Here is a 16725-nt window from a genome sequence, read left to right as displayed (position 1 = left end):
CATGCATTTTAAATTACTTGTGTCACAAGGTCTGTACAATTGTTAGATGGCAAGTTCAGAATCCATCAGTTTCATTGTAGTTACAGTAATTGTTTGGTATCAAATATAATTACATACATATTTGCACTGTATTTGTTTTGCCCTGGAAATTCTTTTAAAAGAAAGTTTGTTTTTGATGGATCTTTAAATACAAATGTTCAAGGAGGTAAACAAGAAAAAAAAAGTTAGAAAGTGGCAACACAGAAAATTTAATAATGTATCTTTTATTTCTAGTAACACAGTATACAACTGTAAAACATTGTGGATATTTCAGAATTCCAATGAATCTTTATAAATGTAAATGCACATGGGAACATATGCATTTGAGGTATACATATAACAAATACATAAAGAGAGAGAAACATAGTCTGTGTTTCTATTTGTGCATGTGTATGTGTCAAATACAAATAAGTGTCTCATGAAGACATCTATATAGAGAGCAACATGGAGACAGAGAGAGGGGTATGGGTTTAAGGGAAAGGGAAGAGGACAGGAAGTGTGTCTATGTAACCCAAGTTGGACATCACTTGTAGCCTAGATTGACAATGAATTTGAAAATGTTCCTTCTGCTTCTACCTCCAGAGTTCTGGATTTTTAAGTGTTATCCTTCACACCTGGCTCAACATTTTCTTTCTTTATTTTGTTTGAGACAGAGTTTCATAAGCTCAGAGTTTGGTTACATTACATTGTAAGTTCTCAGGGTTGGGGATTTAGCTCAGTGGTAGAGGGCTTGCCTAACAAGCACAAGGCCCTGGGTTCGGTCCCCAGCTCCGAAAAAAGAAAGAAAGAAAAAAGAAGAAGTTCTCAAAAATGAACAAAATTAATTTCCAAAGGAATGAAAGTATACATTACAGAACATTGTGTTAAGAGTGTGCTAACTGGTTGAAAATGATCATGTGATTCTTCAGCCTTTCCTTCTCCAGTGTCCATATTTGCATTCACAGAGATGGATTCCAGGGCTTCCTGCATGGAAGTCAAAAACTGTACCAAATGTACATCATCATCCCAGCCCTGATTTTTCCTTGATTATAAAAATATTGGTTTTTAAGTATGGCTATTTTGATGTGCTTTCTGATGAAGTTTTGGATACACTTTTAAAAAGCTTTTATGTTAATTGATACATTCATACTCAAAGTGATTTTGACAGTATACACAAGACCAACACTAACTCAAGCCAGACAAAAATCACAGCATAGAGAGAGGAGGGTGAGCAAGAAACCTTCCATTAGCTCAGTGGCTGTTGGTATCTGATAGCTCCTGGGAGGGAGACAAGAAGCCTTCTTAAATTATGTAATCACTGCTATGTCAAGCCCATGACAGACAGGTCTCACCTCCAAAACTAGCTGAGCTATACAAACTAAACTAGGTGGGAAACAGAGAGAAAAAAAGAAAAGAAGAGAGAGAGAGAGAGAGAGAGAGAGAGAGAGAGAGAGAGAGAAGAAAGAAAGAAAGAAAGAAAGAAAGAAAGAAAGAAAGAAAGAAAGAAAGAAAGAAAGGGAAAGGAAAGGAAAGGAAAGGAAAGGAAAGAAAGATTGGTGTAAATGTCGAGTAGGAAGGATGGGAAGGCAGAACAGGCAATTATGGGAAAAGTTGTTTGGAGACGTGTATTATTCCAAATTATATTGTATAAAATCATCATTGAATTGACAAAATTAATTTTTCAAAGAATGAAATTATCCAATTCAGAAGATTATGTTGAACAAATTGATATTTCTCTCATGATTGATATTAACATTCAAGTCATTTTTTTCTGTTACTCAACTCTGTAAAATAATCATTTCTTTCTTTTGATTCTTCTAGGTAACTTTTAAAGCATCCAGATACTCACTTTCCCCAGATTTAAAATATGTTCTCCTGGCATATGACGTCAAGCAGGTAAAGGAACTCTGACTCTTCTACTGAATTTTTCTCTGTGGACCCTGAGACGGCAGTTTGGATTTGTTGTTGTTGTTGTTGTTGTTGTTGTTGTTGTTGTTGTTGCTGCTGCTGCTATTGTTACTGTTTTGCTGATATTTGTGTGAATCTGAAGGATCTACTTGTAAATGTGGCAATTCGGGTCTTCGTATACTGAACTACTTTGCCAGATGTGGTAATTTAAAAATATCTGCATCATATTTGTGGTGTGTGTGTGTGTGTGTGTGTGTGTGTGTGAGAGAGAGAGAGAGAGAGAGAGAGAGAGAGAGAGAGAGAGAGAGAGAGCATAGAGAACACACATACATTTGAATATCTGAACGAGCGTCTGTGTATACATTTGTATAAATGCAGGTATATGCATGCAAGGAACATATATAGAGATCAGAAACAACCTGGGTGTTGCCCCTTGATTTCCATCTTCTTTGAGACAGGACCTCTTTGCTTTTTCTGTTTCTTTATACCAGGCATACTGTCTGTGAGCTTCTGTGGATTCTCCTGTCTTCTGCTCCTACTACCCTATAGAAGCAATGAAGTCAGAGACCTTGTGTTATGTGTCTAGTTTTCACTGGCATTCTGAGGATTTAAAGTCAGGTATTCAGGTTATCCACTGAGTTGTCTACTAAGCACTGTAGATGGCATTTGATTTCATCTATGCAGTGTCAGAAAGTAGAACAACAAACTAAATTAACTTTCAACAACCATGATAATCTTTTCTTGGTCGGTGTTTTATTATTCTACTCCAAAGTTAGAGCATAATTAGTCCCCTCCCAGGGACTAAACCACTATCCAAAGATTATATATGTACTGACCCATGGCTCCAGCTGCATATGTAGCAGAGGATGGTCCTGCCAAGGTTGGATCCCCAGTGTAGGGGAATACCCAGGCAGGGGTTTTGAAGGGGAGGTGGATGGGGAGAGGAATGCCCTTATAGAAGAAGTGGAGGGGGAAGGGAGGGGAACACCCTTATAGAAAAAGGGGGGGGAGAGAAGGGGAAGGTGCTTATGGACAGGAAACCAGGAAAGGGAATAATATTTGAAATGTAAATAACAGTATTTCCAATAAAATTTTAAAAAATTAAAAAAAAAACAAAAAAGGGCATATGTGAGACAAGTGAGTATTTTGTATATAAATATATTTTGCACAGTTAGAAAGCAATGTAAGTGTTAACAGGCAATTCGGCACATTAGTTCTATAGTGAATAAATGATGGGAGATTACTCAAGGAAGTTTTATGAGCTTGAGGACAGACAATAAAAGTTTATGGAGTTAAGGCAGGAAACCTCATATAATGCATCAAAAGCCTTCGGACACATGACATTTCGCAGTTCAGAAGACTTGGTGTTTAGTGCAGTAGCCTTTTGGAGTGTACATCTGATGTGTATTTTAAAGTTTATATTCATACTGAAAAATAAATTATTCTGAAAAAGATGGTGACATTATCATTACAGGCTTTTTTCCCTGTTAACAGTCTGTGTTTTTGGCTGACTGGTGTTTTCTTTGTGTTTCTTTCATTTGCAGATTTTTATCAGATACTTGTTAAAGTGAGAAAAATATGTTTTTAATAAGAATATGTGAAAACATTAAAATATGATACAAGGTTGCAAAATAGTGCTAAGAGACTTTAAATTTGGCTTGTGGTGTATAAAAGAGAGAACAAAATTTTAGTTTTGATTATGTTTGGGTGTGTGTGTGTGCGTGTGTGTGTGTGTGTGTGTGTGTGTGTGTGTGTGTGTGTGTGTGTTTAAAATGGTACCTGTGTTATTATCAGTTTATGGGAGTTTCTCCTCTCATTCTACTTTGTAGGTCTCAAATATTGAATGCAGACTTGTTGACAAATGCCTTTATGTGCAGATCCAGCTTTCTGACTGAATGAACATTGGTATGTTAGCATGTGGTAGTTGTCATCAAAATCAAGACTAGAACTGTCAACAAGATAAACACTAATAGCAATAACAGGGAATCTTGAACTCAGAAATGGGTTCTCTTGAATGTATGTAAGAGAATAAAAATTCTTTAATGAATAAAGTATAGTCTTTTCCACAAATGATGCTGGAATGATTAGATATCTATAAGCAGAAAGAAAGTAAGAGACCTGTAAATAGCTTACTGGGTACGTTGCTTTACATCAATTCTGATGATCTGAATTTGAATCCTGGAACCCATGTAGTAGAAGAAGAGAACTGGCTCACACCAGTTTTCCTCCGATATCATCTATACTGATAGGTGCTCAAACACACTTAAAATACATAAGTGAAAGGTAACAAAGGCTTTTGAAGTAGAATAGAAGAAAGTGAGATGGGAAGAAGGGAAGGAAGACAAAAGAACAGAAAAAAATTAAGTGAAAATGTCATCTACACTACCTTCATCTCTTATGTGAATTCAGAATGGATCCAAATATAAATGTATATGTTGTGAGTAAAGAAACAGTAAAATTCAGAGCGTGCACCACATGTGTCCCTTATATATACAGCTCCCAATACTAGATAAAATTAATGAAGCTAATAAGTGCATGCTGACAGAAACCGGATATAGATGTATCCTGAGAGACACAACCAGAACATGTCAAATGCAGAGGCAGATGCTAGAAGCAAACCATTGAATTGAGAACAGGACCCCTGTTGGAGGAATTAGATAAAGGATTGAAAGAGCTGAATGGGCTTGCAACCCCATAAGAAAAACAATGCCAACCATCTAGAGCTCCCAGAGGCTAAACCACTACCCAAAGATTATACATGAACTGAGCCATGGCTCCAGTTGCATATGTAGCAAAGGATGGCCTTGCTAGGCACCAACGGAAGGAGAAGCCCTTGGTCTTGCCAAGGCTGGACCCTCCAGTGTAGGGGAATGTCGAGGGGGGCAGAAAGGGGGTGGATGGGGAGGGGAAAACTCTTATAAGAGTAGGGGGAAGGGGATGGGATAGAGAGCTTATGTCTGGGAAATGTGAAAGAGAATAACATTTGAAATGTAAATAAAAAAAATCCAATTAAAAAATAAGAAAAGAGGGCTGGAGAGATGGCTCAGCGGTTAAGAGCACCCGACTACTCTTCCAGAGGTCCTGAGTTCAATTCCCAGCAACCACATGGTGGCTCACAACCATCTGTAAAGAGATCTGATGCCCTCTTCTGGTGTATCTGAAGACAGCTACAGTGTACTTATATATAATAAATAAATAAATCTTTAAAAAAAAAATAAGAAAAAGAAACAGTAAAAATGACCCAAATTAAATCTAGTGTCTGGAACGAGGGGAAAATACGATCCTTAGATTATGTACTAATAGTGACGTTTATGAAATTGATAACTGCGGTTCTATGCAAAGTTGCATTAAGATAATAAAAATTCAAGCTAAAACCTGAGAGAAATATCTGCAATAACAAATTTGATAAAGGGTTCATGTTGTAGTTTGAAATGACAGATGTCCCCCACAAGGTGAAGTATTTGAACATTTAGTCCCTAGTTTTTGGTTCTATTTGGAGCTGTTAAGGGGATGTGGCCTTGCAAGAGGAAGTGTGCCACTGGGAATGAGATTCGTAAATCTATAACTTAGTAAATTTCACTTCAGTGTCTTCTCTCTGATTTGTGCTTGAGGTTAAGACATATCTCATAGCTTCCTGCTTCAGCCCCCACCCCCTGGCTAATTCCTACTGCTATGTTTCCCTACAATGATGAGTAATTATCCTTTTGAAAGCATAGCCAAGGGGCTGGAGAGATGGCTCAGCGGTTAAGAGCACTGACTGCTCTTCCAGAGGTACTGAGTTCAAATCCCAGCAACAACATGGTGGCTCACAACCATCTGTAATGAGATCTGATGCCCTCTTCTGGTGTGTCTTATGACAGCTACAGTGTACTTATAAATAAATACATCTTAAAAAAAAAAAGAAAGAAAGAAAGCATAGCCAAATAAACCCTCTCTTCCACAAGTTGCTTTTGAACATGATGTTTTATCAGAGCACCAGAAAATTAACTAATAGATCCCACACATGGGGATGATCTCGTTGGAAATCTTAACAACAGGGAGGAAACAACTATATGAAAAGAAAAAGAACCCACACCCAAAAAGAAATTGAGAAATGCTGTATCAGTCACCACATACCTATGAAAGTGGATCAGTTAGAATAAATCAAAACACATCAAAATAGTGCTAACCTCAAATGAAGTGAGCAGAAAGAAAAATTAGATCACCTCAATATTGTTATATCAGCTAAATGTTTTTTCTGGGATTGTGTAAGAGAGTAAAGCTTAATCTTGGTAAGTTTTGTATCTTGATGAAATTGTCTATAATAATTAATCTTCTGTTACCACCTAAACCAGAAGGTGCACGCCATAGCAGTTTTTCCAGTGACATGAAACTTAGATTCATTCTGGGCTATTAAGTACATATTTACAGCAGTATTTACTATTTATTTTCCAGTTTACTTGTTTATCTATCTATCTATCTATCTATCTATCTATCTATCTATCTATCTATCTATCTATGCATTGTACCTGTCTTCTGACACTATTGGATCCTATCACAGCCACCAGGTGACCAGGTGTTTGGTAGCAATTGAGCTAGTCCTCTGGAAGAGCAGTTAGGGCTCTTAACCACTGAGGCATCTCTCTTGGCCCTACTTACTAATCTTTAACACAGGTCTTATTATGTAGCCCAAGATTGCCTTAAAACTCTGTACTTTTATTTTTATTTATTTCCTGGGGAACTTGAATACAGTTCAATTAGTTGACAGAGTGCTCTGCTAGCATTTGTAAAGCCTGGTATTTAATCACACTACCACATAAATAAAACATGGTGGTGCATGCCTATATTCCCAGCACTCAGGATATAGAGGAAGAGGATACAGAGTTCAAGGTTCTTGGCAGCGCAGAGAATTTGATAAAAGCTGGGGATGCATGAGACCCTATTTATCACCTTAAATAACCCAGATATTCTTTCACTGGTAAACATTTAAATGGCTATAGAACCAAGCATAGTATACAACTCAGAAATATAAAATTAAAAAAAAAAACAAAAAAAAAAAAAACCCTCGAGTTATCCAAGACCATGGGTGACTCTGCAGAGCTACACAGAAGTTTTAAAACCTACTGAGTGTATGCTTCCCTTTACATAACACTCTGGAAATAAGAATGTTGAAAGATGAAAGACAGAGAAAGAATTTTTCAGGCATAAGGAGAAAAGTGAGAAGAATTCTCTTTACTTTGTGTAGCAGTTTGTTTGCTCTTAGTGGGGAGAAAAATGTTCTGTGTCTTGACTCTGTCAGGACCATGGATTCTCACACAATACCGTTTAAAGACTGCATTGGTTAATATTTAGAATGATTTGGATTTCATGCTTTATTCATTTATTTACTTACATATATCCATATGTGGAAATGTATGGGCCACAGCACGTTTGAAGGTCAAAAGACAACTTGTAGAAGTCATTGCTCTCTTTCCACCCTATGTATCCCAGGGATGTAGTTCAGGCCACCAGGTATCAAGCACCGTTGACTACATACGGAGCCATCTCACCCGCTCTTACACATTAGGTGAAACTAGCAGAATGATAAGTGGCATTTCCATCCAAGCACATTTTATAACTACGTATGAATTTATAATTAACTCAAAATAAAAACATCTAATTAGTGAAAAGATGTATTCGAAATTTTTTTCTAAAACTTAGAATTTATAAAAATTCAAGTTTAATTTATTTCATCAACTATGTAAATTATATAAATTTGAACTTTTTGCTAATGTGAGTTCCCCAGAATAGGTGAGTACGGTTTTTGTACTTGTTTACATATTAATTTATTCATGCTAATCTTGTAGAATTTTAAAGATTTGTGAATGAGACAGGTTAAAAATAGAAAAGCAGCTCACATACTGAACACACTGAGATATCTTTTTCATGAATATCTCATCCCTGTCTGTATTGAGCACTTATCTGTCTTGGGGGAATGTCCAATGTCAGTTTGTTCCAAATGGTAACAGAGAATGTTCCTGTGGATGTTTGGATAAGAATTCCCCACATATGTTCAAATATTTGAATGCTCAATCATCATGGAGAATAATTACTTGAAAGGATTAGTGGATTATAAAGTGTGTCCTTTTTAGAGGAAGTGTGTCAATGGCAGTGGGCTTTGAGGTTTCAGAAGTGCATGTCAAACCAAAAGCTCTCTCTCTCTCTCTCTCTTGTTTCAAATCCTCTCTCTCTCTCTCTTGAATTGTTCCTGAATTGTTCACCTATTGCTGCATGAAGTTTATCTCTTCTCTGACCTACTTTGTCCTCCAAAATTGCTGCTTATTTTGCCAGACTAGATTTGCATATTATTAGGGTCCAGATATTACCCACATACTCACACACCAATCTCAGTCAGGTGTCAATTATTGATCAATACACACTCCGAGACTTATTAATTACTGACACAGACAGGAGTTGGGATCCAAAATGTGGACCCTGGAAAGTCCTCACAACCATTTTTTTTTTAAATGGGAAAAATGCATTTGCAACATATAGGCTCTCTAAACAGACCATCTCAGTCTGACCTTTAAGCTGATAGACAGGGCTTAGAGGCCAGGAGATCTCCAAAGTCCATGAGGCTCCATGTCAAAGTACAAAACACACGCTGTTTATTGTCAGGGCAGGTAACAACAGGTCACACTAAGGTCACGAGCTACAAGATGAAGGATAAATGAATATGCATAGTTTTACCAGATAATAGGTGTGTGGATGGAAATTGCTAAGTGGATACAGGCACCTACTACCACGTCTGATAACTTGAGTTCAGTTCTATGGATCCACATACTGAAGAGAAAGCATATTCATGTGCATTTTCATCTTACCTCTGCACACATTCCTCGATGCTTTTGGACCCTTACAAATACACACATGTGCAAACACATACAATAAAACAGGTAGATAAATGTGTAATTAGAATTACATGTCACAGAATGACTCATGCTTTGAATTTAGAAAGAAATACACGTTTGTATTCAGATTATCTATGCATAATATTTAGGGGTATCAAAGACATATCAAAGAAATTTTATTCATATATATTTTACTGGAGCCTGAGGGATTCTGTAAAGCAAACGTCCACAACCATCATCTGGATTAAGAAAGCAAAGCTTTGCTGAACTCCATTGTAACAACTGGCATGGGAGACCAGTGTTTAAATTTTACTGCTTAGCTTTTTTGATTTTGCATTTGATATATTCTCATGAAGTATATTCTTAGGCATACATTCTTCCTTATCAAATATTTCTTATTTATGGTTCTCAGCAGTTCTATGACAGATTGATTCTTTTTACTAATATACCCTATATTACACTAGTACCGTGGGTGGTCCTCTCCACTGCTCACAGAAGCTGTGAAACTACGCACATGAGTAACAGTTTATGTTGATTACACGTTTTCCTTTTCTCTCCCCTTTTACTGTGTGCATCCTGACTTTCCTGTAACCTCCACTGAAGCGAGTATATAGCAGTCAGAGCAAACTGCCGAGCGCTCAGGTTGGGCCATCCAAGAGGGAATAGTATTCATTAGCCAAAACCTCATAGAGCTCTCATATTCATTAGCCGAAACCTCATAGAGCTCTCATAACTGGGATGTCAATACCATTCTCTAAGAAGAAGGCGGTATCAAAAATGTTTGCCACTTTACTTGGAGGCTTTGCTCTGGCATGGCCCTGGGTCCGTTCTTAAAGTTGCAGCTGTGCTGGCCTTTCTATCACTAGAACATCAATTCAAAATCCATCAAGGATCAATGTGTAAATACTATATACTGAATTCTAATTAATTAAGAAGTTAATGAAATTTTTATTGTATATACTGTAGTTTTAATTTTGTTCCATTCTATTTGTGTTTGAATATATATATATATATATATATATATATATATATATATGTAACAAAGCATAAAGAGAAGGCAGTGATAACTTGCAAGAGTCAATATTGTGTTTATAATGTGAATTCATGTTTGTCAGTCTTGAACCCAGCCATACATTATTTTTGATTCTTAAGTGGTATTTGTGACTTTTTCTAGGCTTAGACATTATTCATCTTTATATTCAAATTATTCCTTAAACAGTACTATCTAAATGGCATAAGTTGTATTTTAAACAAATTAAACTAAACCATCTTATTATAATTGAGACAGAGACAGAAACAGAGAGAGACAGAGAGACAGAGAGATGGGAAGAGAGAGAGAAAGAGAGAGAGAGAGAGAGAGAGAGAGAGAGAGAGAGAGAGAGAGAGAGAGAGATCTGCACACATGCACACACAATCATGTACAGGTCTGCTCCTCATGGCATATTGCTCTCTGTTCGATACACTCCATGCTCTGTAGAGTGTATTTGCTGCTATTCAGACTTGGCTGCATCCACACTACCCTGTAGGTCTATAGACAAAGTCCTCTTTATGATAAATATCTTTTTTAACTAAGAAGTAATAGCTGTAAAATGAATCAGGCACGCACTACTGCTTGAAAAAGTAACTCTTCTCTAGTGAATTATCTAATTAAATTCTGGGTCTTAATACTTCAGTGCTTTACAATTACCCAGACATTTTTAAGAAGTCTGTGGGAGTACAGTCTGGCCATTGGATAGTCTAGGCCATTAAGCTTCAGACATTTGGGGTGTACTGCTATTTTGACTAATCCTGTTAATGATGAACTTACAGATAGACCTGGGGAGATGGCTCAGTGGATAATAGTATTTTCTGTACAAGTATTAAGACCTGATTTCAGACCCCAGAACCTATTTGTATAAGCAGTTATTGCTATGATTTAGAGTTAAGGGAATGGAGGTGGAAACGGGAGGATGCTGGGGCTAGCTGGCTTGCTGCCAGCTTGGGTTCAGTTTCAGTGCAGATATTGTCTTAAAGGAATAGGGTAGAGAGTGAGAGAGTAGCATGCCTGAGATCCTCATATAGCATGCACATATATGTGTGCCGACATACACAAACACATGCAATATTAATATTACTGGGAGTACAGTCTATATTTGGATGTGTGGTATGGCTTCAGTTTTTTTTTTTTCTTTTTTCTTTTTTTTCTGGAGCTGGGGACCGAAGCCAGGGCCTTGCGCTCGCTAGGCAAGCGCTCTACCACTGAGCTAAATCCCGAACCCCATGGTATGGCTTCTTAATCCTCAAATAGTTTTGCTTGCTCTTTCCTGCTTTGTGCTGCTGTTTCCAAATTGTTTGCCTACTAAACTTTCTGCTTACTGAAGCAAGCTGATAATACGACATTAGTATAGTTTATATACACTTGTTCATTTGTATAACTATGTAGGTATACAAAGGCACAGTGAAGGGAGAGGAATAGAGAATTTGAAGAAGTGTCCTGGAAGCTGATCTGCATTTTGTGAACTAGCGACTCACATACTCATCAGTTCATCCCAAATGGAAACACCAAATTTCAAATAGGATTTGCCATTTTTCCTAAATATTTATTATATTTACTTATTTATTTTATGAGTATATATGTGGGCAGTCATGCATGTCATGTTACATGAGTGTAATTCAAAGGACCACTTTTTCTGTCTTTCTAACATATGTGTCTAGGGGATTGAACTTGGGACATCAGATTGGACAGCAATTGCCTTTACCCACTGAACCATCTTGCCAGTCCAGCTCTAGTTGTTTTATGCTTTAGGAGTATGTGGGGAGTCTGAAAATGATCTGCTTGTACAGCTTTGCATATGTTATAACATTCAGGTCATTTGTTGTAGGCGTTGCTGTGACAGCCACCTATGTATATAAATATATAGATGGGTTTTAGTTAAGTAAATCCCTCCCTCTTGCATGCATATATGCCAGTGTATCATACATGTGTGTATATATGTGTACGTTTGAGACTGTATATCTGTGTTTGTTTTTGTGTGTATGTATGTATGTATGTATGTATGTATGTATGTATGTATGTATGTTTGCAAGTGAGCATGTTGAGGCCAGAGGTTAATGTCCTATGTCTTCCTCAACCACACTTCTGTTTTATTTATTGAGATAAAATCTCTGACTGAACCTAGAACTCACTAGTTAAGATAGACTATCTGGCTATCAAGGACTAAGGATTTGCTTGTGTCTACTTACCTAGTGCTGATATTCAAAATTTGTACACTCCCAAACCCAACATTTTACATATATGCCATGAATACAAACTGAAACTCTCATGCTTGGAGGGAAAATACTTTATGGACTGAGCCACCTATTATCATCTCTGATCACAGAAGTTTTATTAAATGAATATATTATAATTTATTATGTAGAAGAAACTATATTCATTGTTTAATAAGATTACACACATTATTCATCTATGATTCATCTTATCATAAATCACTTCAACCTTACAGAGGATACAATAAAATACTATATTAGCGAAATGTTCTCACTGTCAAATAGGACTGGCTGTATTCTATTGACTTCATACCAAACTAATGACCAACAACAGTAATTCATTGTGAGTATGAATGTTTTGGGTCTAGAATTCTTGAAGGTATTGGCTTTAGAGGGCCAGCATGATATACTTTCTGTGATGACTGAGATGGCAGAGGTGGCCATACTATGCCTTGACTTAGCTGAAGGAAGGACCTCTCCAAACTCCTTTATTCACATTGTTGACAAGTCTCACTGGCTGCCATCCCAGAGTCTCAGTGGTTTTCTTGTGAGCCTGGCCATGGGCTCACATGGCATGACATCTGTCTTGTCCCAGAGTGATGATTTGGCAGAGCCGGATGGTATCTGCAATGCTTTAAATAATAAGTTACTCTTAAACCTCATCACTTATTCTTCCATTGTCCCATGTCACACAATAACAGCTGTGCTTCCAGGGTGGGAAGTGCTATAGTAAGGAGTGGAAGTTGATGGATGGGATCCTGGATAGCTCTTTTGGCCAAGGGATAGCTCTTTTGGCCATCATGAACTTAGAGACCTAGCGGTTGAACTGTATAAAGACTCAGGATAGTAAGCAAGTGATCACCTTGCAAACATGATATTTGAAAATGCTCGTGTCTTTTAATCTGGCTAACAGATATTTGAAACAATGGACTCAAAAATTGAGAATTTCCCCAGAAATGTCATATTGAAAGAGGGAAAACCCTGCAGCCAGAGGGAATACTTCTTTCCCAGAAACAGATTTAGAACTTGTCAGAATACCTTATTGGATAATTCTGAAGCCCAGATAGTAACAAGTCAGCGGTATGTGGGCACACTTAAATGTGCATAACAGAATTTCTTTATTTAAACCACAGAGTCACTGTAGGACTCCGAAGATGGACCTTGAGAGGAACACTGGATCTCTTTGTTTCTCTTGAAAATGAAGCCATATTAAATACAATCTCCTTTTATGATATCTCTTACTCATTATTATTTGGCTGTTGTAAGTATTTTATTTTAAATTATATATGGACACGTGTTTCTCCATGTGGGTTTGTGCTTATGAGTGATGGTGTCTACAAAAGCCAAAAGAGGACATCAGATTCCATGGAGCTGGAGTTACAGGTGGTTGTAACCTGTTGTGAGTGTGTGGGATGGGAGAGGGTGAGGACTGAACTGAAGTTCTTTGCCACAACAGCTTTCACTCTTAACTGCAGGGGCGTCTCTCAGCACCATAATTTACTTACTTTAATTATTTTTTCAAGAACAGGAATTTCAAGTCCCTACTTCTTGGGGGTATAGACTGTGAACACAAGTGGCTGACACCCTCAAAGTTAGGTATAGATTATAAAATGAATACTATTGAAATGAAGTAGCATAGAACAAAGAACTTGTTTTGTATGTGTGGCAACCACAGCTGATCCTACAATAGCTGGTCCTGTTTTCATAGCTTGTGATAGAGAGAGAGAGAGAGATTAGAGGGTGAAAGTTTAAATAAGATAAAAAGATCACATTATTGAAGATAAAACTTAGTAAAATTGGAAATAATATCTTGTAATTGAGAAGATGTACTTCAATCCAAACTAATAATGAAAGGCTCTGGGTCTGATGTTCAAGGACAATGATCAGCCAGACTGTCCCTTTTAGGTAAGAGCTTGGTTTAGACATGTTAATGCAACAGAAGAGGAAGCAGGTAGCAGTATGTCAGGAGCAGTAAGTCATGGCAGATTGGTGGATGGGAAACTAAAAGTTTCTTTGATTTGTTTCATCCCATAGCTAGCTGTTGCTGAAGATAACCTACTGGTGCTCAGTTAAAGAATGTCAGGTGATGGTAGCCATTCCTGTGGGTCATGGTGGCAGTTAGTCAAGAATCTAGACAAGCAAATTGCTTAGTTCTGGAAACCAAATTATTACAGTTAGTTATACCTTTTGTTAGAATTCAACCAAATTAGCATTTTCTTAAGTTAATATATACCAAAAGTTTTCACCTGATAGTCACAGGGAAGTTAGACCAGACATCAAGGTGAAAAAGAAAAAGAATGACTATTAATGAGGCTAAATAAAGTCTAAGATACAATTTAATCTGGTACTGAGCTGAAGCATGTCAATTGCTCCACAATCCCCAAAGTTCCCATGAACTAAGGAACTTCGCAGAAGATTCAGTTGAAGGTATAGATCTCTCCAAAACCTCTGTTCACATTTTCTTCAGTCTCATGCTGCCACAAAATCAAAATGATAAGTACGTTTTTTATTGCAAAAATAAAACTTTTCACATCAAAGTATATAGAGGTTGTACACCTATTGTTATTTGCATCTTCAGGTGTCCTGGAACACAGAATTGGACCAGAGACACAAAGACAGGGATAGGGAGACTAAACCTTCTTCAGTAGATATAGATGGAGTCATTGTTTGTACATGCTCAATTTTGTTATATATAGCCTCAGTGGGGAAAGATTTCAAATCCTTTTTCTACAGGACTTTTTTTCTTATTTAGATATTAATCTTCATTCTATTCTACTGCCACAAAAGGGCAGCAGGAAGCCAGAATCAGACCCACATAAAAAAGGCGTCCCTAAGGACACCACAGAACTCTGTGTGAGTGTGGCAGTCCTACTTAGTTATTTTTAATGCAGATGGATATTTGTGCACATTAAGTGCAGGACAAGGGTATCTTGAGGAGATGACTGTTGTCAAGGTTAAATCCCAGTGCCTTCCATTAATCCCCCAAAGGTAACAACCTACCTTCTGACATCCATCATACTGATACATACTCAGGGAAAAAGCTATGTCTTTGCAACTAACATGTCAGATTTGAAATCCTACAGATCATAGAATTGTTGCCGTGGTGCTTAACCAGTAGGGACAGATTGTTCTATTTAGTTGTGTCTATTCTGAAGAACATCAAATACAGAATAACTTGTCCTACAATAGTGACAGTAATTCATAGTGTAAATGAAAAACCCCAAGTAAGACTTCAAACAATACAGAATAAGGGAGCATCGTAAATCCTAGAGCCACATTTTCTGATTATGCCAACATAGCAGTGATTGGTTTCCTAATTGGAGTTAACACTAATTAACTTTGCATTGCTTTGGTGTTGCCTTTTATCAAAAAGAAAACAGTTAAAGATTGTGCAGGGGAAAAACTAGCTGGCAGGTAGTGGTGCAGGCTGGAGGGCATCTTCATTAGCCAAATGGAAAAGACTTCAATGTTTCTGAGGAAAGAGGGGTGAAGAATATAATTAGAGTCAAGAGGTCAATGTATTTTTGAAAGCCCTCAACCAGAAAATAACCAAGGTTTATTATAAAAGAAATTTACTTGGGACTGGGTAGAAACACAGGGGTCTGCTTTTGAACCTCCATGGAATACACAAACAACTGTGTGTACCCTTGTGACCACGACGATATGAGGAAAGGAAACAGAAAGATACTGAACTGTCAGTATCGCATAAGTTTCTGTGAGAGACGCTTTCCCAAGGCAATAGAGCAGAGAATGGCAGAGAAAAACAGCCAAAGTTGTTTGATGGCTTCTACATACATGCACAAACTCAGGCAAATGCCACCCTTTTGTGGGGACAAAAGAGAGAGGAAGGGGAGGGATAGAGAACAGAGGAGAGGAGAGATTTGAAGGTAGACGAGGAGAGGGAACTGAAAAGGTGTTTGTGGTTCAGATGTCTTATTTGTTAAGAATGCTTGCTGCTCTTTCAGAAGTCCCAAGATTGGCCCGCAGCACCAGAGCAGGTAGGTCAGGTAGCTCACAGCCACCAGTAACTCTAGCCCCAGAGACTCTTATTTTCTCCTTACAGCCTCTGTAGGCAACTTCATGTACAATGCACACACTCACACTGGCATATGTTTATGCAGGCATACACTGATATAAGCATACAAATAAAAATAAAACTAATCTTTTTAAGAAATTAAATTTTATTTGTAACACTAAAAATGTTTTTGTTCCATTAGGAAACTTATCTATGGCACAGAAAGTCTAACCAAGTATCTATTGAACTATTTGGTTCTATTTTTCCAAATGCTTGACTGGGTGATAACTTCACGTTAATGTGATGTATATAATAACTTGAATCTTGTGTTGGTCATTTGAATAAATAAATAACAGGCCTTAATGTAGCTCAGTGGTCAAGAACTGGCCAAGTGCTGGGTTCAATATTGAGCAATTGGGATAAACCCTATGGAATAAGGAGAGAATTAAAGGGAGGTAGCCTTCATTTTCAAGGATGCCTCCTGCACAGCAAAGGTAATTTTGCATGTTCAGAAGATGATAATAACATCTGTGGACTTATTAACTTCAGAGAGATCTCATGGAAAATTTTTCACATGTAAACCACTCCTTACACTGGTTTGTGCATTTATAATTTTAAATTCCAGAATAATGTCTAATTTAAAACAGTTTACTTCTTTTCATTTTTGTATAA

The 16725-nt window shown here is 37.3% G+C and overlaps 1 long non-coding RNA gene across 2 annotated transcripts in view; it reads left to right on the top strand.

Moving 5' to 3' along the window:
- The first annotated feature begins 1820 nt into the window (after positions 1-1820).
- LOC116911763 overlaps positions 1821-16725 on the top strand; it is a 256137-nt gene continuing 241232 nt past the window's right edge. For both annotated transcript variants that reach the window (XR_004389339.1, XR_004389338.1), the window contains exon 1: positions 1821-1914. This is a non-coding gene — a long non-coding RNA (uncharacterized LOC116911763). The remainder of the gene's footprint in view (positions 1915-16725) is intronic.

Source organism: Rattus rattus, chromosome 10 (genome assembly GCF_011064425.1).
Source record: "Rattus rattus isolate New Zealand chromosome 10, Rrattus_CSIRO_v1, whole genome shotgun sequence".
NCBI lineage: Eukaryota > Metazoa > Chordata > Mammalia > Rodentia > Muridae > Rattus > Rattus rattus.
Note: the sequence above shows the minus strand (reverse complement) of the source record. Positions and strands in the feature narration are given on the sequence as shown.